This window comes from Leuresthes tenuis, unplaced genomic scaffold (assembly GCF_036924035.1).
Source record: "Leuresthes tenuis unplaced genomic scaffold, fLeuTen1.0.hap1 SCAF_2, whole genome shotgun sequence".
In the NCBI taxonomy this organism is placed as follows: domain Eukaryota; kingdom Metazoa; phylum Chordata; class Actinopteri; order Atheriniformes; family Atherinopsidae; genus Leuresthes; species Leuresthes tenuis.
In genome coordinates this window covers 8,419,111-8,444,349 of record NW_027325356.1, presented here as the reverse complement: position 1 = coordinate 8,444,349, position 25,239 = coordinate 8,419,111, and the positions used below count along the sequence as shown (strand labels likewise).

The 25,239-nt window shown below is 39.5% G+C and overlaps 1 protein-coding gene across 11 annotated transcripts in view; it reads left to right on the top strand.

The window, feature by feature from the left end:
* Positions 1-25,239, top strand: part of neo1a (neogenin 1a) — a 158,631-nt gene that overhangs the window by 55,446 nt on the left and 77,946 nt on the right. The gene's annotated exons all lie outside the window — the stretch shown is intronic.

Below are 25,239 nucleotides of genomic sequence, written 5' to 3'. Positions count from 1 at the left end.
CTGGCTGCTTGTCCTTACTATATTTTTTGTCCTTCAGCAGCTCAGCCGTTTTAATCTTCCTATTTGATAAATTCCTTCACCTTGCTGGAGCCTGAGCGCTTTCCCTCATAGTATAAATGCTTGAAATAGGGTCTGCTTTTTCAATACTTGTCCTACAGTGTGACCTTGTTCAGTTTGGTAACAGCAAGTGACGTGGGATTATTAGGTGTTTTGAGTCAAGTCATGCCCTGAAATTCAATTTGGAACAGGAGGAGCCCCAAAATACGTTTACTGTGAGCCTCCTGTTCAGTCTTGCTCTGCCAGGTTTTAAGAGACCCAGGAGAGACCTCTTGTTGACAATGGGATAGCACATTGTAAGCCTCTCAGATACTGAATGCCCATGTGAAGTTACTGTATGAATATGAGTCTTTTTCTTAACAAGCTTTAGAGTTTTAAGATAATGAGGCACTATGTAGGAATTGGAGACATCGAGAGAGGGAGGGAAATCTTTTTAAGGGGTTCAGTTTTCAGGGCATTTTGTGTGTGCACAGTTCCATTCACACTACAAATACGGTAATAGTAGGTCTACACTGGTAATTATTGTACTACTGTGAAGGTCACTGCCCCTCACACAGAACAGATAAACACGTATTGCTTTTATGGTTTCTGAAAAAGGACAGTTGTGACTTTCTAGCTGGAGGAGATTCACACAGAGAAATGCAGTAGTTAGTTGCAGGTTAAGCAGGTGGATCTCGTCAGTAATTAGTCCTGAGATGTGCTAAGCACGATGGAATAATCTGAAACCATAGTTTGTTGCCTTTCCATGCCAAGCACAGTGGGTGGACATAACAGAGGATTCTTGGAGAATTTGGAGCAATTTCTTGCAAGGAGTTTCACGCCATCTGTGTGGTGTACTCATTTGGTAGTGAATCTCCTCAGATGGCGTCTCCTCAAAACATGGATCCCCTTTTTTTTCTTTTTGTTGAAATAAATGCTGTGCATTCACATTGCGTGGTCCTGTGTGGTCGATACATTTTTTACCAGACAGGTCTTTTTGGGAACGCATACAGAAATGCATGAATTGCTTTGGACAATCAAAAACTGTATGTGCATTCTTTGTGACTCACCAAACATGCTTTTTCTCAAGGAAATGTGAATTAGCAAATGTGATTTGTTAAACTTCCCTTCAAGTTTGTTCTGCATTGTTTACACCAATGCTCACAGGCGTGCAGTCTTTCCTCCTGCTTTTGATTGTACACTGCGACTCCTGATGATCGGCAGAATAATGTGACACTGATGAACATCAGTGTGCATGTCCTTATGAAATTTCGCATGATAAGCAAAATGAGGATCCACTTACAACAAAGTTTTACCACTAATGTATGTTTGAATATTGTAATCAGGATTTTAAGACCTTATAGCTCAGATTTTAAATACATAGATGTAAATACACCCTGAACATGAACCATGAAAATGGATTTTAGATGTGTTATCTTCACTTGTTTCATTGCTACCGCTGCTTTACATAATGCTAATCTCACAGGAACAGAATGGGATATATATCCTGAGTTTAGAGTATAAATAATACTTGCCCTCTCAATTGACATGTAATGCAGCAGGGACTTGTTGAGTTCCTGCTCCAAAATATGTTCTGCTATCAGACAGCCAGTGGGACCTGACTGGGTCAACCATGATGGAACGTTGGATTCAATCAATTTCTATTTGAAGAGGGAGGCAGGTGAAATCTGTCAGCTATTACAGGCGCACACACATATTTACGCTGACTTGCTGTTCAAATAGAAATTTATAGCTTTAAAGCCTTCAACCATTGTACGCATATACACATGTCGAAGCACACTTGAGGCTGTTGCATTTATGGTTCTGCTTACACACTTATGCGCTCATGCACTGATGTATCTCCAGCTTGCTGGCAGGGGGGCAATAAAAAGGTTAATTGCAGTGTAGAGAGAGCAGGCCATTAGACCACCATCAGACCCTGGAATGATGGTGAAGGCAGGGGCGGAGTGGGCGCGACCTCTGTGATGTAATGACGAAATGAGTCACGGATGGCTGGCGTGGAGGGACCATATCTGACAAATACCAGGGACTGATTGCTGGGAGACGTGCTGTTCATTCCTCAAGGAAAGTCCTCCACTTCCACGTATCGGCACCATCACTGCAGCTTCTGAGCCTCACACCTTTGCCTTGTAGATTCCTGCTTCATTTAATATTTCATTTACAAGCCCACCAAAATTACAGTAGTGTAACTGCTATAAGATATTAGTGAGTATAGGAGGTTTATTTAAAACAAATCAACATTAACTACATCACATTAATACAAGCTGAAAGAAATGGCTAAATGTAATCATGTAAAAACTTTGTTTCTTTTCACAATGAGATCATGTTTATTTAACCGATAATGAAATAGAGTAAATTTGAAAAGATATCCTTATTAAGCAGTTTGCTGCATTAACAATCAGTCATCAGCTAATTTTTGGAAAGAGTAAACTATAAGTAACATGTTTCTCTTCTGATAATAAATTAATTAAATGGCACAAAATGATGCCTTTATTCTAAAATGCATTTTAACTATTGGACCAACAAAATTGGCAGGATTTAGCATGAACAACCAAGCTACCCATGTCATGTTAATCAAAAGTTTACCCCAGTCCCTTCACATGTTGGACTTTTAAAAAATGGTTTTGTCGTTTAAAATACATATGTGTTCTTCTGTTAATTTGCAGTATCAAAGTCTACATCTGCTTTCAAATGGTGGACATTCAACCTCTTGTCTTTGCTCGTTGTTGTATTTTTAGCACTCACAGCTAACATTAACATTCTTAAGTTAACAGACATTAGCTTAGCTTGCTAATATGCTAGTTTTAATGTAAGCAAGAGCTTGTTTCCCTGGAAATATTTGTTAAACATAAATATAGAGAATTTTAAGGTAGATCACACTGTGTTGTGTGCTGCAAAGTGAGCACCATTTTGTGACATAAGACCATAGTTACCTGGTTAGAATTTGAATTGTGTGGTTAAAAATGGTCAAGTCTAGTGGAGAAGAGAAGCCATGGAGAAAGAAAAATGGTCAAAGAAGATGGACCTTCCCGTGACTGATTGAATTGACCTGCTCAATGCAAGGTCTGCTAATTAACAAGCGGGTATTGCACCAAAATCTGATCCCTGTTTTTTTATTTTTTATTAAAGTAAACAAATCATTATAATACCAAATAGATTTAGCAATGTGTTTATGACACGAAGTACAGCGTAGAGGATTTTGAGTCACTATACTGATTTACAAAAAGCTATGTTTTAGTATCGAAATCTTTTGTTTTTTTCTTTTTCTTACTTATAGTGGACAGATATTCGTAACATTTGATTATGAACTCATGTGAGCCACTGTCACAGACAGATAATCAATTTGCCGGAGCTAGCTAAAGCGCAGTTAGCTTGACAGTTTTCACAACTTTTTGCTTCTGGTTTTATTAACAAGGACATAGTTTGAATAATCTATTGCAGAAATTCATTACTAGATTATTGTGTTTTTATTTAATTAGAACAAGCCATTCATATCCAAAGAAGTCAGGGGTTGTCATCCTGGTTTTTCAGTCATTAAGACATAAAATGATGGAATTGACAGTGTTTGTCTTACTTCTCCAGTAGTGAACGACATTTCCCAGGACAGAATGTTTTTTAATACATAGTAATTTGGTTGTTACAACATTCATTATCTGAAGTCACTGTCATGTGCACATACAAACGTCTCTCTGCTTTGTGTGTCCTATCTGCTCTTGCTTTGTCATCCAGCCTGTGTGTTTTAGCCTGTGTGTGCACAGTCAGATACTGTGGAAACACAAGCAGGTTCAGATGAAAGGGAAGAGGAGCGTGGCTTAGCTGGGTGCAATCTTATGTATTCAGTTTGTGTCTCTGCAAGAGAAAGGGAGGGAGAGAGAAATTATAGGGCAGGGAATGAGGAGCGGCATGCAGCGGTGGTAGCCGGGACACAGAGCGAGACGCGAGTAATGAGAAATCCCATCCGAACTGTCTGCCGGGCTCCCACGCAGCCGTTGCCTCCTCCCACTGGCACGCTTTGAACTCAGCCCTCTTTAGAAATCGCTTGAGGTGAGCCCCACCTCACTGCTGCTGAAAAGGGAAACCCCCAAATGAGAAAATGAAGAATTCATTTTCCTTCTGTCTCTTCCAATATCTTGTAGTTTCTTTGTTTTGCTTTTTTTCATTCTGACCTTACCATTTATTATTGAGGCAGTTTAATACTCAACTATATCAGCTTTCTATCATACTTTTTCTCGTTCTCCGTGCTTCTCTATAATTTTTTTTCAGGCTTCTGTGATACATAAAGACAACAAAAGCCACCAATCACTTTGCTTTCATGTCATGCTTCACTGAGATCTAATTTTTCCCTCCCCACCGTAGCAGAAATAGAGTAGTAAACCAGGCACAACAGTCTTCATGTGTCATGTGTGTCACCTTATTTAAGCAAGCTCATCCTTTGATAGAGTTCGGCGCCCTTTGGAGGATTTAGGGGTGTCGGCAGATTCTTTAATCCCTTTTTTGATGTATTTTAATCTGTTTCTGTTGTGGGCGTTATAACCCCAGAGACATGCCGGCTTTAAACTGTGAAAGGAGATGATTGCCTTACTATTGCATGACTAGCCCTTACTGGTGGTGTTGCAGACACTTTGTTGCACATGAAGTGATTTATTAAATTGGCCTCTTTACACAATGGGAACAATCAGATGTCCGGTATGTCAGGCTTTAACTGTATAAGATGGATGTCACGCAAACACAAACAAAAGTATTCATCATAATGGGGCACATTCAATGAGACTCCTGTGATTATCGAAAAGTTGTGAGCACCGATTAACCCATCGCTGTTTTTTTTTTTCTTCCTGTGCTGACCTGTGCCTACCAGTTATTATGGTAATTGTGAAAGGATTTTCATCATGTTTTTACTCATAGCTGGAAGCAAATTTCCACAGTTCAGTGGTCACTCTAAATGAGGAAGTTTTGTGTTGTATTTCTGACAACCCCTTTTTCCATGCTGAGCGGCTATGATAGTCAGCATAACCTACCCACAAAGTAAATAGAGGTAGCTGTACTGAACGCAAACAAATCTGAATCAAGCTGAGCTTTGTAATTTAATGTGACCCATGTGTAACACATCTGCAGCTCTGATCAGGCTTTCAGTGACCCGGGAAAACTAAATGTGAATCCTACAAGAAAAAACATGCATATACAGTGTATAGTGTAATATATCCATTACAGTAAAAATGTACCATGCAAGTGTTTCAGTAACAATAATATAAAAAAAAAAATAGCAGGTACTGAACACAGATGTTGCTTAACCTCAAGAAGGCACTGATTGGTCCTTTAAAACCAACCAGTGAGGATTGCATCATTCTTTATGTGCTTTGGGTTGTGTTATCTGTGTAATAAATGTTGCTGACTTTATGACATTCAGGTCATTGTTTTTGTCAGTTTTTTTTCCTTTGCTCCCCCATGATAAAGAAGTTCTGTGACCCATGGTATTGATGATAAGTGTTGGGTTTCCTGCTTCCTGACCTCATGTATGTGCAGTCGTAGACGCTTTATTTCCCAATATCTTTGGTTGGAAAAATGTTCCTACTCCTATTGTTGGCTTAATGATTCACCCCTCGGAAGCAAGTGCAACGGGATTCCTTCATTAGTCGGTCAAAGATGATTATTACAGCAGGTCTATATGCTTTTTTTTGTGTGTGAGCTTTTTTTCTTTCTCTAGCCTTTCTTTCAGCAATTACATATTTCTGAAATGCCATGTAAACAATACACAGTGCAGGTAAATAAAACAAGATCATTAGTTGCAGTTGTGTTTGCATCCTTAACTGTTGAAGTCCAAGCTAGAATACATTGTAATGAGTTAAACTATTCTGTAGATTCTCTTCCCGCAGAATCTAAAGCAACACATGTTTATAAAGCTGTGCATTCCTTCACATCAGAGCTCTGTGAGAAAAGCAACTAAAACTAAAAGCAACTATAAAATTAAATGGGACTCTTCTTGTTACTTTTGTAAACAAAATGATACACACAGTGTATAATGTCTACAAAATAATCTGATTAAGATAATCAGACGGTCTTTGTTCATAGATGTGTTTAATTGACCAGCTGCATGTAAGTGTTGATTTTGAGGTAACCGGGTTACTGCAGGGTACAGATGCCCAACGCTTTCATAGATACAGTCCAGATAGCATCCAGCTACTGAAACATACTCGTTGTCTTACTGCTCTTTCTGTGTATCTACCAGATTAAGAGAACTACTTCTCCTGTTCAACTGCCTACTGTTGTCTGGATCATTTTTCTCACTGAATTAACTTGTTGTCCTTTCTCTTTGCTGTCTTATCTTCCTCTGCTGAGCCTCCATTTTTTTCTTTATTATCCTTTTCAACCCTCCACCTCTCTACTGAGTGCTCCAACACACGCACTGTTGTTCACGCACACTCACGCTTACACACTTCTGCACTCACATTGCAGTCCCACAGGGACGAAAGACATAAAGTAGAGACATGTAGCTAGTAAGAAAAAAACTCCCAGACAGTATGTCACCTGTGTCACAAAATTTTCTTTTTAGTGCACATATCGATCTGGAGTCCAATGACAACAAACAGGCTTAATTAAAAACAACAAAAAAAGTTTCAGCTTGATAATTGTAGATTTAGTTGTGCTTTAATGACACACTCTTCCCTTCTATTTGCAATCTTTAGTCGTGTTATTTGGGAGACAAATATAGTTAAAAAGTTTAAAAATGACTACCCTGGTCCTAAAAGTTAGGTGTTGGATGGAAAAATTGTTAAAATAACTTTGCAATGCTGTCTCGTCAGCCATGCCGTACAGTTGGCTTTGTGTGAGGGCAAACATTTTCATAAGAGTCAACTTTCTCAGAATAATTACCAGGGTGAAATAACAGGTTCCACTTCTCAGCTGAGGATAAATCACAGCATTATACACGTTAAGATGTCTGACAACAGAAACAATTTGGAGCAAATAAACTGTGATAATCATGCACAGTATGAGTAATTATGGAAAACAGGATCTGAATGAGGAAAAGCTCAATCTACTGAATCAAGACAGAGTAACTGAACTGTCTGGCACTCTTTCTGCTGAATGTCTGCTGCATAGCACGTGTATGTTGTTGTTGTCACCAGTTAAACTGTGTTGGTGTCAGTGTGGGCCCCACAAAGACCCCAAAAGGCCATCATAGATTCTCGCCCTTTCCAAATTGTTTGTGTTTTCAATTTGTATCGCTGTACATGTCGGCTGTGTACATTTCCAGGTGCACACACTCACACAAAATCAGGTTGTCATGACAAATATAGCTGACCAGGAAGCAGGCCCAGGGACAAAGTGGCTTCCATTACACAGATTTCTATCTGTATCTGCCACATGTGAGGAGAGATGGAGGTGACTGTAGCCAAAGCAGGGAGGAGAGGCTGCTGCAGCCGTGCACTTCAACCTGGATAAGCTTATTTTCAACTGAAGTTGAAAATTTGTCTTCGAAACATGAGAAATGAAATGTTAAAGAAATGGATATGTGTTTTGAATTTTAAAAAAAGAGAAAAAGATGTTTATTTAAGCAGTTAGATATAGCTGTTAAGATATGACTGGAGGGCAAAAATGTAACTACTGTGAAAATATAATGCGGAAAATCTTGGGTTTGGATGGAACTGTAGGGAGAGATCCATCCTCTTTTTTTATTTTCCTCTCTGGAGGACGGGAGAGAACTAAATGGGATGGAGGTAGATGACAGCCTTCCTTTTACGTGTATTCGCTGACTGATTAGGCCCTCTGGGTAGGTGGAGAGGCTTACAGAGACAGCCCTATCTCTACTCTCCAGACAGTTCAGTGCCTGATGTGTGTTTCTGTACATTGTCTTTGTAAGTTTCCTTAATTTTCCTCCAGCTTGTTGCTCGTCTTCTGTCCATATGTTTGTTTCTGATCGTAATATAGTGACTAAAAACATAAACGTTGATGGCTATTGAAAGTTACCAGCATTGCCACAAACTGATCGCAAGTTTTGGATTTACAAACATTTGATTTCAAGTGGTTTTAGGCTACTTAAATAAATGTGGATACGATCTGAACATACCAAAAAATGGATTTGGGTAACCCGACCTATAGCCATACATGGACATGTCATATCAGGAAAAGTGACAATGATCACATTGACACTCATCCTGTTATGATGTCCCTGCGTCATTGTTTATTTCCAAAGTGATACATTTTTTCCCCGAAATATTAATCAGAAACGTTCTTTCTTCATTCTGTAATAGCAGAGTCAAATAACATAAGACCTGCACAGATCTCTAGTTGAGGAACTAGGTTGTATGTGAGAGTGCAAATGTCTACATCAGATGAACTGGATGTTGTGAAAGTGTGGATAACATCTGCTTTAGCTCATGTGGAAACAGAGCAGGTAATAGGAGGATTCACAAGACGTGTGTTTGTGTGCTAAAAATGTTTGCTTATCTTTTTCTATTAGCCTTTTCTGCCGAATGTCCGAATACATGTTGAAATCAACTCTGAAACTGTGGCCAGCCTTAATGTCCTGCTGAAAGAAGGACGTTTTCAGAGCAGAGTTTTTCAGGTACTGAGAATGTGTCTCTCACACAATCTCTTATTGTCTAGTTTGTGTGGATGTTTTGTGAAGTTATTTTGTGAATGAGCAGCTTTGACCTGCCGGAAAGGATATCTAGGAGACGCGCAATGAAATGAATTCTGTTCTTGAACACTGTTATAAATAGAGCAAAAACCCAACTTCAGGAATGATTTTGATGTAGCTGTTTGTTACAGTGCCTCGGGTTTAAGATACAGTGATAAAATGCCTGGAGACACTTTTTTTTTCCTCCATTACATTGAAGCAGAGTTTTTAATTTGAAATCAAAATGTACTGTCCCATTGCGCTCAGACCGTTTTCAGCCTGTTTATTCACTGTGCTGGTGCAATCGCTGTGTGCTAATGAGAGTGATAATTGACTGCTGCAGTCAGCAGAAGAAGATAAACTCTTTGTGCATAATGACTTCCCCAACTCACTCGATTTGTGTGTGTGTGTGTGTTTTGGAGCCCACTGCTCCCCCTTGGACTTTAAGTCCCCAAGCAGCCGAACTTCAATTCACAACTGTACATAGTACAACTCCCAGTGTGTGTGTGTGTCTGAGAGGCAAATGCACAGCAGTGCTGATTCTTAACTGCTAAAGGCTTTGCAGACATCATCAGAGATTTCCCTTAAATGTTCCCGTTTTCAATTTGGACCTGAAGGACAGAACTGTGGTGTCTGTGAGAATTTGGCTGCTAGCATGACATGTTAATCAGCCTGAATGTTTTGTCTGTATAGATGTCTTGCAACCATCTGCTCTAAAATATCTGCTTGTACGTGATTAACATACTTGTAGAGATCTTGTGCAGTTTTGAATTTCCCCTTCACTGGTACAGCTGGATGTGGGATTTACTTGGAATGTATGTCAGTGCCTCCTCAGACTCTGACACATTTCCCAGAACTAAGGTGATGGAGTAAAATAAATAGCACATCAGAAAATATCCTGTACACTTGTCAAGTTGAATATGCAATTAATCGTCATGTTGCCTGTATGCTAACAGGGACAATATAGATAAAGCAATCCAGGGTGTCAAAAAAAGGCACCATGAATACAATCATCATACACATTTCAAGCCATTAGCCTGCAGCATAGCAAAACCTGTTTTCCTCTAGAAGGTCTCTTATCTGCACGGCCCGATTCTTGTGATTCACAGCATGGTAGAGATGACTGTGTTTGCATTAACAGGCAATAGGAATTAAATCATTAAATGAGCAGCTCTGTACAAGAATAGAAAAAAAAGGCTGGAACAGATGCCCTGAAGGACATTAGTTTCCACCTCAGCATACCCATCCAATAACCAAATGTGCTGTAGTTTTAATTCGTAATTATGGGTTGGTTTTGTGTAGGGGTGATAAGAGGTGTGTGTAATGTTTATGTAGATTAGCCTATGTGGATATGCACCGCAATATTCATACTAAAAATGGGTTGCCAAGCTAATAAAAAAAAAAAAAAAAGCCTTTTTCAAAGCTGTTAAAAGTTGCAGCAACCAATCCATCACTTTTGCAGCTTCCCTCAATCTGCATGAAAAAGAGACCAGCCTGCACTTGAGAGCATGTTGTTTGTCCTCTCCTCCCTCATTGAAATTCACAGTCCATGTCTCCCTCCTTCCACGTAGAGACACCTACAGACCATCGTACACATCCGCTTCGCTCTTTCATCTGCGAGTGCTCCTCCAAGCGAGTATGCATGAGTTAGTTTCGGGTTTTCATATTAAAACGTCCCCATCTTTCAAAGCTAAATTGGGTGTCATAAGGCTTTTGAACCCTGATAGAGGGTTGACTCATACAGATTCCCTTTTTTTTTTTTTTGATGGACCCCAATGCCTTGGGGAAATCTTTTGAAACACACCTTTATTCATCAGACACGGAGTGGGTAGTAAAAGTGTGTTCTAGTGAGCAAAGTTTTCATCCCAGATTGATACGGTCCTGCCAGCCTTGAGTTTGTCATATTCAAGGTCACTTGTCTTGTCACATACTCTTAAAAAGAATTCACAGAGAATACTTTTGGCAAAATCACTGATATAAGTTTTTACTGTGTCAGTTAATTTGTTTTGTTGTCTGGAAATCTTGCTTATTGTCCAATAGATGGTATTTTTGGAGTAAAATGATCAATTCCAGGTTAACTTAGTTTGTATTCGATAAACAACATAAAAAAACACATTGTTCTCCACATGGCTTGTGATGAAATTGCAGAAATCTGGTGCATTTCATTGCATATTCTCACTGAAAGAACTCCTCACCTTGTTCACACATGGAATGTACAGATGAAACCAAAGTGTGAAGTGCTCTGCTGGTGAGCATCTTGGTTTCTTAGGCTTTAGAGACCAACATTATATATAGATGGACTTTTTTTGCACCATCCGAGTAGCTTTCCGTAATCATTGATGGGTATTATGATGGCACCTGAGAGGTGGCACTTGCTCTGAAAGAGACATGTTCAAGGTTGGAGAAGTGACATCTTGAAAGTGTTTCCCTCTAATTTCACTTAGCTCATATGCCACTCTGTCTTTTCCAGTAGACTGGATTTCGCTTTCTTTGAAAGACAAAGGTGCTTTTTCTCAAGATTATCCCCCTTTTTTTCCACAACCCTTAATAGAATTTTTCTCTGCCTTTATTTTGTCACTTTTATCCAAAAGTAGACATTGCACATTCCTCCCTCAAAGTTTATTTGACAGGTGAACAGTAATTTTAAGGTGCTGGATGGATGGGTGGTGTGTCTGCATTCTACACAGGAACTACACAGAGATGAACATAAAAGCTGAGAATGAATGGCAAGCCATACATGCTCTTCATCGACAATAAAGACTGTTTGGGGAGCTGTTGGAGCCTGTTCAGACCTGCTGGTGAATCGACTCCGTCTTAATGTGCAGGGGCATGACATGTGTGATGCAGGCAGGAGTTGTATGAGCACGGGCGACATGTGAAAAGGAGTGTGTTATAAACAAGGGGAATGGAAAAGCAGGGAGGTGATAGCTTGTTTGAATGAGCAGTTCAGCTATGCGGAGAACATGAAGAAACTGCTTGTGTGTGTGAGGATCTGTCTTTGACTGAGCTGTCCTGAACTCTATGTGTGAGGGCCCTGGGGAGGGTGAGCAGACTTCTCCTCTCCACACCAAGCAACGCCTTCACGGGCTTGTTGATCGGTGAATGTAAGCTGCGGTGGTGTCAGATTCAGAGCTGAACGTGTGTGTGTATAAGCATGTGTGCAGACATGCGTGATTTCAGGGCTGTTTGGAGGCGCTTGACTTGCTGAGTTGAGTCTGATGAGGCTTGATTAATGATTTAGAAAAAATAAAGGCTTGTGGTGTTGAAGTAGAGGCCCCCTGCTGTTAATGTTGATGTGTGGTATTATAGAATTGCCTTTTGTACAACTAACTTCATCCTGTCGTGTCAGATTTAGATGCTGTGTTTGTCTGTGTGTATTCTATCAAGCTGTAAAATAACTTGGGCTCCAGGTCAGTGATCTGCATCACCTATATTCTTTTCACACACACACAAAGACACGCAGGTGAGATAAACACTTCACTACGACAGCGTGTACGCTTTTGATAAGTTCTATTCTACACCATGGCAACACTTACTTTTATCCCCCCTTTTCTGACACCTTTCTGCTTCTTGCACTGCGATGTTGTATTTTAATGCTCAGATATCAATTTCTTTTCCATTCACAGCTAGGAAACATAAAGCAAGCTCGGATATAGCTATTGCATCAAAGCATCTTGTCTTTGATGTTGGGGGTATATTAAATCTATGTGGTGGAAAGGATCCTCTGTTTGAAAGACAGATATAAACCCTGCAATCTATTACAGTGAAATGTAACGCAAGCGCAGGCAAACATGCATTTTCTTAGTCTGGGATTTGGATATCTAATTTCCATGTTGGACAACACAAAATGTGGCCATATAAATTCCCACATTTACACCACTTAGCTACAACATTTCAACTTTAAAACTACCTTCCTAATTATGTGTAGGTCCTGCTTGTGCCAGCACAACATCTCTGGCACATTAGGGTCCCATTAGAGCACCTTCAGGGATATTAAGACTCAACAACAACAAAAACAATGAATTATGCATAATGAACCTCCAGTGAATTATGTTAAATTGGGAGATTAGATTTTCCATTACAAGTTTAAATTGATTATTCGTAGAAATCAAGTTGTTCATTATTTAAAAAAATAAATCAGTATTTTCCACTTAATTCCGTAACTATGAACACAAGTTTTGAGCAACTTTTTACCTGATGAAGTTGCTCCAGACTGTTTTTCTACAGTAGTTTTTATTCTTTTATGTCTCGTTTATTCCAATGGCTATAGATTAATTTAAAAAAACAAAACAAGAAAACAGTTAGCCATTGAACGTCTCTTGTTTTTTAGTGACAAGTCCCTCAAGTTCAAGGAACACCTTTGAAAACACTCAAAAGTACTTTTAAGTTCCTTGCATTAGCTCATTATTAGGAACAATAAGTGTCTATCTTGTTGCACCAAAACAGCTCTGAGCTACCAAGGCATGGACAGAGACTCGAGGGATGTCCTGCCTATCTGGCACCAGGGTGATGCATTGTGGGTTGAGGCTTTGTCTATCGAGCTTGTTGCAGTGCATCCTGGGGCTGTAGTAGTGGATTTGGATCTGGGGAGTTTGCCTTGGGCTCCTTTTTCATGTCCTCGAACAGTTCTGCATCGTTTTTGCAGCAAAGCAGAGAATAATCCTGCTGATGCCATGAGGTATGTTCATAGTTTATTGCAGTTTAGAAGCAGTCCAAAAATTACTTGATACACATCAAAGCCTGTTTTCAGCATTAAATATATCATTACATTGGTATTGTCCCTGATATTTGTAAATCATCTTTTAGGGAGGGATACATGCTCTTATATTTAGATAGGTGGTATATGTCAAAGTAACATCTAGGCCCAACAGGTATCATACAGAAGACATTTCATTATTGTCATCTGTCAGTGGTTTTTAATATTATGTGATTGGTTTACACAGTTTAAGATTCATCAGGGCTGACTTTGTTCAGTACCATTTATAATAGCACCTGTTTTATCTGAAGGCAATGCGCTGCAGATGGACTGAAGTAATTACCAATGCCACACTGTCAGGCGATGCAGATGTTCTGGAGATCTGTGGCATCTTTTTCCATTAGTGTTGAGTGTCTGATTAGACTCTCTTCCTTTCTACTTCATCTAACTCACTATCCTTGATAAGATTATTTCAATACGTCTGCTTTGATTCATGCTCTGCTAAAAGATAAAAGTCATATTTCTTAATGTCATCAACAACATTAAGAAATAATCGATCAGTGGAAGTAGTGACTGGGGAGATGTGCGTGTCGTTTTTACACACTGCCCTGTCCTCATTCAAACACAAATCTCGCCCCACTGTAGCCTATTTAATATGTACAGTATGTCTTCACACAATTTGATGTCTGTGTTTACTGCAGATTGTTTCTTCTGTTTCGTACATGGCAGCTGCGTCTGCTGCAGACGTGGCTAATGAACTTGCAAAGAGTGGTGTTTTATGTTTACACAGAGAGATTCGTAGCTCTCATCGTGTCAGATCCTTCTCTGAAATAAGACTGGCTGTGCTTGGTCTGTTACTGAGGTTCAATGGAGCTTCTAAAATGATGTTTACATGAATGTAAATAAGAGGAAAAGATAACTGTATTCAGCTGTTGACAGGCACAAGCAATTGTCTCTTTTCACTGATAACATGAATTCAAAGGTTTAACTTTGGACCGACAAATATCCAACTAATAAGCTGAAGTGGGAATCTGGTGTAACTGATCATCATTAAAGGTGATTCACCTGTCATTTCCAATGTCTATTATTTTTTTCTCGTCATTTATCTTAAATGTGATCGAACTCTTAACAGCCTGTCACTCAGCTGTCCTATTTCCCTTTTCGTTTGACAGTTTCATCTCCAAACGTCTCTTTTAGGTTTTTCTCATAATTTGAATACAAAATCATTTTGATTTGGAATTAATAAAGCTGCGATTATATTGGTTAAAACAACGCCTTAACAATTTACACATTCGTGCAGTTTTCTTCCTAAACAATAGGTGTCCCTATGGAGCACATGGCACCGTGACACTGCAAGAATCGCTCTAGAATATGCATACACTCTGTTTGCACCTATGTTTCACTTTAAAGCGGTTGTTACAGCTGTATCTCCTTGTTTTGATGGGTTGTAGAGATGTCTGTAAGAGACAGACCATCTCACACACCTTTCCCCACCGCTCTTCCTGTTTTTCAAATGTGCAGCATGGCAGGTTACAAAAATCTGGAGCTGCATGACCTGCGCAAATGACAAAAATGACACCAAGTGTGTCAGCGATTGTGAGGTCAGTTTTGACGGGCACCTGATGTTTGTGATGGGAAGAAAATCACAATGCTGAAGACTTTGTCTGTGTATAAGGTGGTGAAGAGGGATTGAGAACCGCAAATTGACATTAATTTGCTACCTCATCACGCTTTTTGACGAGGTAAACGATGATGAATGCTCCTGGCCGTGTCGACTGACATCGTCACACTGACATCTGTGTCTTCAGAAACATCTGCTGCCCTCAAGCTGTCAGGCCAGACTCATCGACATGGACACATATTCGCACAAATACAGGCTGTTATTTCCTCTTGGGATAAATAGGTGTGGTAGTTCACAGAGAAAGCTTTCCATTTCATCATAGAATATCAGCAGCAATTCTGCCTGCTTCAGTTACCTTCACTTTGTAAGATAATTTCCTTTAAGTTCAGGAGTCAAGCTGATCCTTTGTGTTGCATGGATGACTGCATGAGCCGTCTAATTGTGTCTGCAGTGCATTTCATCATAAACGATATCACAAAATCCATGTTGGTGGTACCCACATTGCAACTATAGATCCAGATACCGTCTCACTGGCAGTTGCACTTATGCAGGGAATGATTTGTTTCCACCTTAGCTGTTTGGGTTATCATTTGAAGCAGACACGCACACAGTTTGAAAGCCATGTGCTAAATTACATAAAGAATAACCTACTCAGTCTAGTGTTTGCTTTTAGCTCTGATAGATTGCTGGAAAAGAAGAGAACTTTGTGGAAAAACGATCTGCTCTTTGTAGTCGATACACATCTAACAATTTTTGTGGACAAAAAGAATACTAACAGAAAAACAGCCCTGCTGAAGACCTACATTTTCTATGGCCAATTCTTGGATTTACTTGTTTACATGGCCAGCCTCCCTTCTCTGTCCCTCACTCCATCATTTCTGCTGAGGGAGATGCTTCTATTTTCCTCTAGCCCCATCCTCCATCCATCTCATTTCCCTTCTAGCTGCACTTGCAGGGTTGGAGCATTAACAGAGCAACAGTGTAGCCGATATCATCTTCAGATGTGCCAGCAACATCGCCAGATAAGGACTAGCAGCTGCATGTCCCTCTTTAGCTCCCTGAAATGTGTGTTGGGAAGATGAAGAGGAGGAGAGCGGTGATAGGAATGGGCAGAGAGAGAGTGAATGTGAGTCATAGAGTAATGCAAGGAACGAGAAACAGGCAGCACAGAGGAGTCTAAATATTTAGAGGGAGCAGCTGATGATGCTGTGGAGAGAGGTGATTGTGAAGAGGTTAGCTCTTTACCTCACATCTGTGTCCATCAACATCAGGGATGTGTTTGGTTTGTTTAGCTGGATGTCCCGTTGAGCTAATGTGGAGGGGTGTTGCAGCCTTACAAAAAACAAGCACTTAACAAAAGAAGCAATGAAAGATCAACAATAATTGCTCTTTCTTGCTCATGTGTTGGTTTTGATTTACAACTCCTTTATACTCCTATGGGTAGCTCTGCTGACCGTAGAAGAAGCTTTGTTGAGCTCTCTGCATACTGTCTTACCTCCATTTCCCTTCATCTCTGTGGTAAGGACAACAAGGAAACAAGGGAGGTTATCCAGCAATATATAGTTCTAGAGCCAGCACATTTATATGTGCTCAGGTAATGGGAGCGTCTGCACCCACGGTCTCCCCTGGCAACGACCTCTACTGAAGGTTAGCCTCAAAATGGGCTGCGATTGAGCTAAGTTCCCAACAATAAAATAAGACACCATAACACGATTAAAGATCCTAATGCAATCAGTTTTGTTTCAGCTACAACTCAATTACCTGTAATGAAAAAGGAGCTCTTCCACTAGATACTGTTAGGTGTTAAACAGTCTTTACACTGCTTCCAAAGTGCTTGTTATACAGCTTCAAAAAACCCTCCCCCACCCACCTTCTGATGTCTGCGTCTCGTCATCTCCGTCACTTTCTGAAATGGGACAGCTTCTAATGTGGTTGCTCAGAAGGCCAATAAACACTTTAGATTTCCTACATGTTTGGGCAGCATATCTGGCAGAATGTTTTTGAAGAGCTCAAACTGGCAGAGGTTAGAAGCACAAAGGAGGCAAGAGTGACAACCTTGGCAAAGGCTTAACAAACATATATCCAAGTCTTGCACCTGGAAGCGGGTGACAATTTGGGGTCCACTCAGATGGGCCCTCTTCTGCCAATTTCATTCATCTTGCCACAGCTATCATAATATTTGACAGGCTATGGGGTGTTTCTGAACAGCAGATGTTTTGATTTAAAGCATTCATTGAAATAACAAATACATTCATAAATTCTATACAATACAATGTCTTTACACATACAAAAAGAGGAGGCATATGGAGGCATAAAGCTCTATTTTATTTCTAAATAAGGTTTAAATGAAGATTAAAGGACAAAGTTAAGAAATGTGCCTGTGTCAAATTCTGCGTACTGGCATGGACAGACTGTGTTGCAAAATCTATGAAGTATGATATGGTGGGTCCCATTTTTATCATCTTTAATTTAGTATCCCTCCCTTAATTAAATTTGTCTTTAATTCTCACTCCTCATCCTTAGAGGACATATTAAATGCTCAGTTATTGACAAAGGAACTCTACAGAAGAGTTTAGTCCCACAATAGTATAAACAGTAATTCTACATTACATGATACTTATAGATGGTTCAGAAAACTGAGCAGTCATTTGTTAGCACACTTTGCTCTATACTGAACTGCTTACCTTGTGTGTTCTTCCATGAGATGGTGTTGTCTCAAACTGAGCACAGTAAGTTGTGCCAGTAATGAAAACTATGACAACAGTTAACCATGATTATCAGGCTAGTTGTAGCATTTTGCAAATATTTAACTTGACAAGCCTCTGTGAAGATGAGTATTTAAGGGACATAAACAGTTAAGAGCACTTTGGCTCATGTAACATCAATGCCTGGTGAAATGCTGTTAGCCTGCTAGCTGGCATCATGCTAGCTACAGATAAATTCAGACGCCAACTGGTCGAGGCAGATGGCCGACCTTCCTGAGTCTGGTTGTGTTAGAGGTCTCCTCCTGTTAATGAATTCTCCTCTCTACGTTTGCCCCCTGGCATGTGCATGCTTAGGCAAAGTGTAATTAATTGAAGTGAAGATCTGATGGCTTCCTTAGCTACGCTATTTCTCATGAACTGGCATTGTATTAATTCAACTATGTATTTCCCCGCGTATGAATGGGTCCTCTCCGGATACTCTGGATGACAGCTGGGATGGGCTCCATGGATTCATAGATGGATGGATCAAACTTGTTTGTTTTCTGTTTGCAGTGCCTTGATGATGAATTAGGACTATATAAATTAATTGGGTCAAATGAAATGAATACTTTTTTGGGAAAATGGTACTGGGTTTAGTTGGTTATGGACTGGATGATATGACAACTAGTATTTGAAATAAGTTTGTGTGTAATTTTTTCTCTACTGACTTTGTATAAAATGATAACTGTATGTAGTTTAATGGGTTTGGCAAAAAAGGGATTCTCGTATTTTCTCCCTGAATAGTTTCTGAAGTTACTTGCTTATTTAACGGAACTCCAGTTGCATGCGATCCTCCGTGATTTTGGGGTATATATGCATGTATAAATTAAAATGTTGAAGTTTAGATTTACAAACAAAATCCCAGTTAGGAAATTGAAACAAGCTAAACTAAGAAGGATGTCTTGGGCTTCTTGCCTGCGTTCCCATGACAACTGGCCAAGCCCTTTCATGTGTCCCTGGCCATCCATCACCATCTGTGAGCCTCTGTGTAGTCCGTCTGTCTGTTCTCACAACAGGTAATCAGAAGTTGTCACAGTGCCAACAGCCTCATCCTGTTGTGTCACTTTCCATCTCCAGAAAATTGATTGCGTTTGATTTCATTGATAGCTAATGTGCTTTTTTCTCTCCTCTCTCTTTTCTTCCAGCATATGCAAGTAGAAAAGAAACTCAGCAGACAGTCAAGCAACCAATAAAACCCCTGACTGAGGGGCCGGTTACTGACATTTGTTTAGAGCAGACCTTCTACAGTGATTGTCCTCCAAAGTGCTGTTACATTGTCTGTCAGCTTGAGTTGAGTTGTGAAAACAAAGCAGGAAATCATAGCCTCAGCTGTACTCTAAACTGCAGCTGCGCCCTGCGGCCAATCCACTGATTGTCATAAATGTTTAGAAGGGCATTCTTTGTTCAACATCTGGTCCGCACACAGTGGTTAAAGCAGTTTGAAATATCCCCCCCCTGCCTACAAACTTTCAGAGATGTTCAGCCCTATGGAGTTAGCTTTAACATACTTGAAAGTTGTGTGTGGATCGAAGCTTTGATCACACTACAGCTACTCCAAGAGGCTTCTGTTTGCATCTTTGAGTTAAAAAATTTAACTCTGTCTTTTGTTACTAGCTGTATCCTGGCACGGTGTTTCATTCTTGGACACCAGCTGTTTTCTAATGTTTTTACTTTACTTTTTCCAAACCTTGTATGAAGTCAAGATGTTTTTTCTGTCATCTCCTGCTCCCCAGAGCCCTTTATACAGCTCAGTAGTTAAAATAAGGATCCCTGTCTGACTCTCGTGGAACATAATCCAGCCATTTCTTATCCGTTCCTCTGATGTGTGTACACTTCACAAGCCTCTCTTTGTGAGAGCGCATGTATGCCTTTGTGGTTGCCATTGTTCACCATGCGTATCATATAGATCAAACTTATTGAGTCATCGTCAAGCCACAGTGTTTCCACTGGTTTGCATTTCATGTTTCCATATGCCAACAGTGTTATTTTTAGATCATTTGTAAACTGGTATCATGGTAATCCATTTACTTCAGCAGACAGCTGCTTGGATCTCATGGAAACAGAACATATTTGATGACTGAATATTTAGACTGTATTTCTTGCCCAACATCACATCATCTTGTCATGGCAATCCTTCCCATTCACTCCACCCTGTTGCTGTAAAAGATGAATGTGTTGAGGCGACACAGTCAGGCTCACGTGTGTCATTGTTCCCTCAGTTTTTCAGGCTTGACAGGCCTGAATCTTTATTAGATTTCAACACAACATTAATTAATTAATCCAGTTTTTGTTCTTGTCAATCTTGGGATCCCTCCCAGCTTCTCCTGTCTCCTGACAGCTTAAAGATTGCCGCCGCCTCTTATTGCGGAGCGTGTCGAGAACTACAGCAAACATAAGACACTGACAGAGATGCCGATTCCCAAAGTTCTCCTAGACTTTATTCAGCATTTATGCTGCAAACTTTTTTCCCCTCTCTCTGGTGTGTTTATACATGTGTGTTTAAGACTGATACCCACAGTCTTTCTTAGAAGTCAGGGACTATGTGTCTGTTATATCCTTCCGTATCCATGTCATACACTTTGTAATTAAAAATTGAGGATTTTCTCTGTAAAATGGCAAAATTTGACCCATTTTAGACCACATCTTATAATCATATTAAACCAGAGAGGGGAAAAAAAAGAAAAAGCAAACTCTTTCTTGGCAGAGAATATAAAGATCGCTTGCTACGGTTTTCATGTAACATGCTGGCAAATTTAGGAACATCACCAAAACACCACCACTTAAAGCTAGATTAAAAGTATTCTTTATTTCTTAATGATATAAATAACAATGTCAACAGAGATTTTGACGCCTACATATAAAGTGGAGGAGAGAAGGGTTGTGGTTTAGTTGTTTGTAGAGAATTCCTTTGAGTGTTTCAGACGGTTTAGTAACACCATCCAATTAAAGTTTGATAACAGATGGAGAGCAGCGGAGAATAATAAGAGTTGGTGACCTCAGTTTTTTATGCATCTTTATGTTCCATGGTGTTCTCTGTGCTTGTGTGCATACATAAAGAGCATTGATGCATTAAGAGTCTAGAAACAGGCAATGCCTTTCCAAGTGGGAGCTGTTTTCTTCTGCAGAACTCTGTGAGTCATTTAGGCCAAACGCTGCTTTTGCTTAGAAACCCAGGTAAGTTTATTTGGTCACTGAGGTATAACTTTTTAATTTTGTGGCATGTCATAAACTGTGTTTACAAGATGGGGGCTGTGGAAAGTGAAGTTATAGAGGAAGTTAAATTTAAAAAGCATCACAGTGATTATTCCCAGTAGGTTGTTATGGGTGCCGTTAGGTGGATTCATTCCTTCTGATCCTTAAGATAATTCGATAGATACGAAGCCTCAAAGATATTCTTGACCCATTACAGTTTTAGTATCGCTTTCCAGCTACACCCTCTTGGTCATATACTTTAAGGCCACTTATGTCTACAAAATTACCAAAGACGGAGACGGCCAATTGTTGAGTTCAAGCCTTCAAAGGGCGGTTCACAAACTGATGACGCCGCAGTGGCTTTGTCCATGTCATCTGAGTACGTTACACCAAAAGACATATTTCAGCTGCTGCTTGTTAACTTTTTCTGTGACAACTGGCAGTGCAGTGATATGTTTTGCAGTCCAAACGATGATATTACATGTTTAAGACATTTTGAATTGCCAGTTTAATGGACAATTCTCACACAATCAGGATGTTTTTGCTGCTGTTCAGACTGTTTTCGATCACATAATCTATCGAGGATGGCTACTAACTGGTGATTCATAGTTCATCCTGCAGCTCATAAGTCCATGAAGTACATAATATGAATGAGACTTCATTGAACTGAATTCTTCATTGATGTCCGTGTGCATGCCTTCTAAATTGCATGAGTCTTACCTAAAGTGATGAAACTTTCAAATTCAAATGAATTATCACTTGTGCTACTGCTGGACTTAAAGATCGACTGGACTGAATAATTTACAGCACAGAAATATATTTAGAGCTTCCTCTCAAAGTCAGTACATCTAGTGGAATTTTTGTGTTTTGTTTTGTTCACCCAGAATTCAGGCTCTCATTGCCCCTAATTGAATGCCTTCACACTCCTCTAATTTAGTCTCCTTCTGGGGTTGGAGCTTTCACTTGACTCAGAAAATTGGCCATTTTTTTTAATAGACTCGGCAACCACCGTTTGGCTCTGTCTGGTATTGTGAAATTCATAAATACACAAACAATAGAGCTGTGATTATATATCTCTGTGTGCCTGTGTCACGAAACAAAGAAATGTGTTGATAATAGAGGAAAAAAGGCTGTTATTGTACCATTTGGATGGCTTTTCACTACACAAACTCACTACATACACATTTGCAACAGTTTAAAGAAAGGGTTTCATTTACTTTTTGAGTTTTTCCACTTTCCGTCAGCCAGAGTTGTGTACTTCATTTTCAGGTTCTGATTCCCTACATTTCCCTGGAGAATGGGTGCAAATTTGTTGAATTCAGAGAGGGGAAAAATAAAGTGTTGTTAAGAGTCTCATTCTGGTCTACTCTTCTCCTTTGTGATTTATTTCTTCCTGAATGTTTATGGCTGCTAAATGTCAAATCCAGAGAGCGGACCTTTTGCTTTGACGTTAATGGACAGGCAAGAAAAACCAGTGTTTGGCATTAGGGATTGTGACATTATTCTTCTCATTATCTGCTGCCATAAAGATTTAGCATTTTGTATGTGTACTCTTCCTTGTGACTGAAGGTGCCAGTGTTTAGTCTCTGCTGTATCAGAAATAAATTAACAATGATTTGAACAATGGACAATGATTATAGCAAACAGGAATTTTTATTACTTTTTGACACATAATCAAGAGTTGATAGAGATTGGCTGTACATTTGACTGTTAATATTTACATAAAATGTATTGATAAATTAGTCTGTGCATGGTTTATTTCTCTCTAATTAGTCCAGTCGGGTAATCTGTATGCTAATAGAAAGTGATAAATTAGGGGTTAAAATCGGTCTCTCAAACAGTCTTATAGTACCCCGTTCAGGTGATGTATTCCAGTTAGATGTTATCTTTTCAGTATCAGTGTCTCATTGGCTTGGAAAATACGAGCTGTCTCCATAGCGTCAAATCTTTCTTCTTTTTACAGAACTGTTTTTTGTTATTATCATTTTTTTCAACCATTTTTTCCAGCAGAAAGGGAATTAATTCATGTTACCAGTGCAGATCTGGTACATTGTCAGATATGGAAACAAAGCCCCCCATGGAGACTTTCAAAACTGTAAGCCACTTCCAGGTTTTTCCTTAATTACCTAAACTGACTCTGCTATAAAAATATGTAACATGGAGCACAATTGTGTTTTTGATCCAAGGTGAAAGGCATCCTTCCTGCAGTTAGTTACTAGTTGGTTGAATCTCAAGGGAAATCCTTAAAGCCGCCTGCATATTCCATTAAGCTGCTCATTTTTATTCTGTGGCTGATTTTAATTAAGAATAGACGGAACCTAACTGTGTGATTTAAGGGTATGTCTGTCTGTCTGTGTGTGTGTGTGTGGTTGCCCGTGGTGTTTCTCTGAGGCTGGGCATACAGTCGTTATGCTGGTTGGTTGCTCTTTGCAGCACGTTTTTTTTCTCTTTCTGTTTTCTAATCTTCATCCGGTGATAGACACATTCACTCATTAGCATTCATATGATCAGAAACACTGCAGGCAGAAGCAAGCAGATGACGTAGGGTTTGGGGAATCTAACTAACCACTAATCTATATACTGGTGCCATCAGCATTGAGTTGGCCTCTTTATTTTCTATGAAAATACCCTTTGTAGGCACAAAGATGTCAGTGGAGTCACATTTAGCTCTTTTTTTCTGCGGTTTAAAATAAGCATAAGAGCGGCTCTTAGCGCTCTGTTGCAATAAAGTCTGTCCTTGCATTTTGACCAGCGAGACATTATTGGTCTTCTGGAGTCATTTGGCTTCATCACTCTGTGGTAATAAGAGTTGAGATTGGCAGTACAGCACTTCTGTTCAATAGATGGTGCTGAGCAAGGATGTGGAAAATGAAGCTCCCACCCAGTCGATTTAAATGAAGAATTGTGATTAATTGCAATCGATGATGTTGGATTCGGCAATCCTCTCTTCCCATCTTCAGTGCCCTGCCTTGACCCACGCTAAACGCGTGTATGTATAGTTTAGCACATAACACACAAGCAGGAGCATACACGTGTCCATGACAGTATAACCATCCACTTCATTATAATTAGCTGCTACAAAATGATGTAGCAAAAAGAAGCCTGTCTCTTTGGCTTCCCACATGCACTCATTCACTCTCACACACACACACACACGCACTCACACACTGAAGACTCAACAAACTGATGAGCTCAGCCTGGAGAGGTGTGATGAGGCGGGAGGAACAAAGAGTTTGTCGATTTGAAACTGGAAACACAGCAAAGTAACTGCAGACCAAGTCACAAAGTGTTCACGATGATGTGAGGGAACATCGTTCACTCCTCTCTCTATGAAGGTTCAACTCCGCTGAAGCATAATTTCTTGTAATATCTCCAGAAGACTTTTAGAGGGCTGGTCTGTGCCATTTTCAGGTACATAAAATCTTAAGCTTTTATACACAGTCTTACAAAAACCAGGTTTTTGAAATGTCATCTCTTTATAGAATGGATTTAAGCACGGTGTGAAGCGCACTACCTAAAATGAACCTGCTTTATGAATAAATGCCCATATTTCTAAATCCTATTGTTATGGCTGGGGATATACTAAGACTCCTGCATTGTTTAGTGGTCTCAGCTAAGATAATACCACTTTGCATTATATTGTGTCAAAAAAGATTAAAGAGCTTGAGAATTCCATAAATTCCATTTGATTTGTCATTTAGGGCTGAACATATTGAACAAAAATGCCATTGGCATTTATTGAGTACAGCTAAATTTGCTGATGCAGAGATTTGTGCTACCAAACTGAATGATTAAACAAATCAAAAAACAAAAGTACCTTTTATTGGTGAACATCATTCTTTCTTGTGCCAGAATATTTCCATATGACTGATATTGTTTCTTTTGGTTGTCAGATCATCTATTTCTTTGTTTTTTTGCTTACACGGAGCCTACATGTCATCCACAAGCAAGAAAGTGAATTAAATGAATTCAGTCTATCCAATAACCCTTAAGATCAAAGTAAATTATGTTATATTCAGCCGAAATTCTCAAAGATGAAAAATGACAGCGCTTCAAGTTCTGTTTGTCTCATCAATAAAAAAAAAGTTCCAGCTTGGAGAACTCGCAAAGTCCTTTACCAAAAACATTTGTTGTCACTGAATTGATATATTATGTTGCCATTTGTCACTCCGTACCATACATTCAATAAGAAGCACATTCACAGGCATAAACTATTATCTATTTTATTGATTAGTTCAATCTTTATGTAAACCGATTACTCCAACTGCACAATAACCATTTATCATGAATAAGGTTTTGATTCAACAAAGAGCTT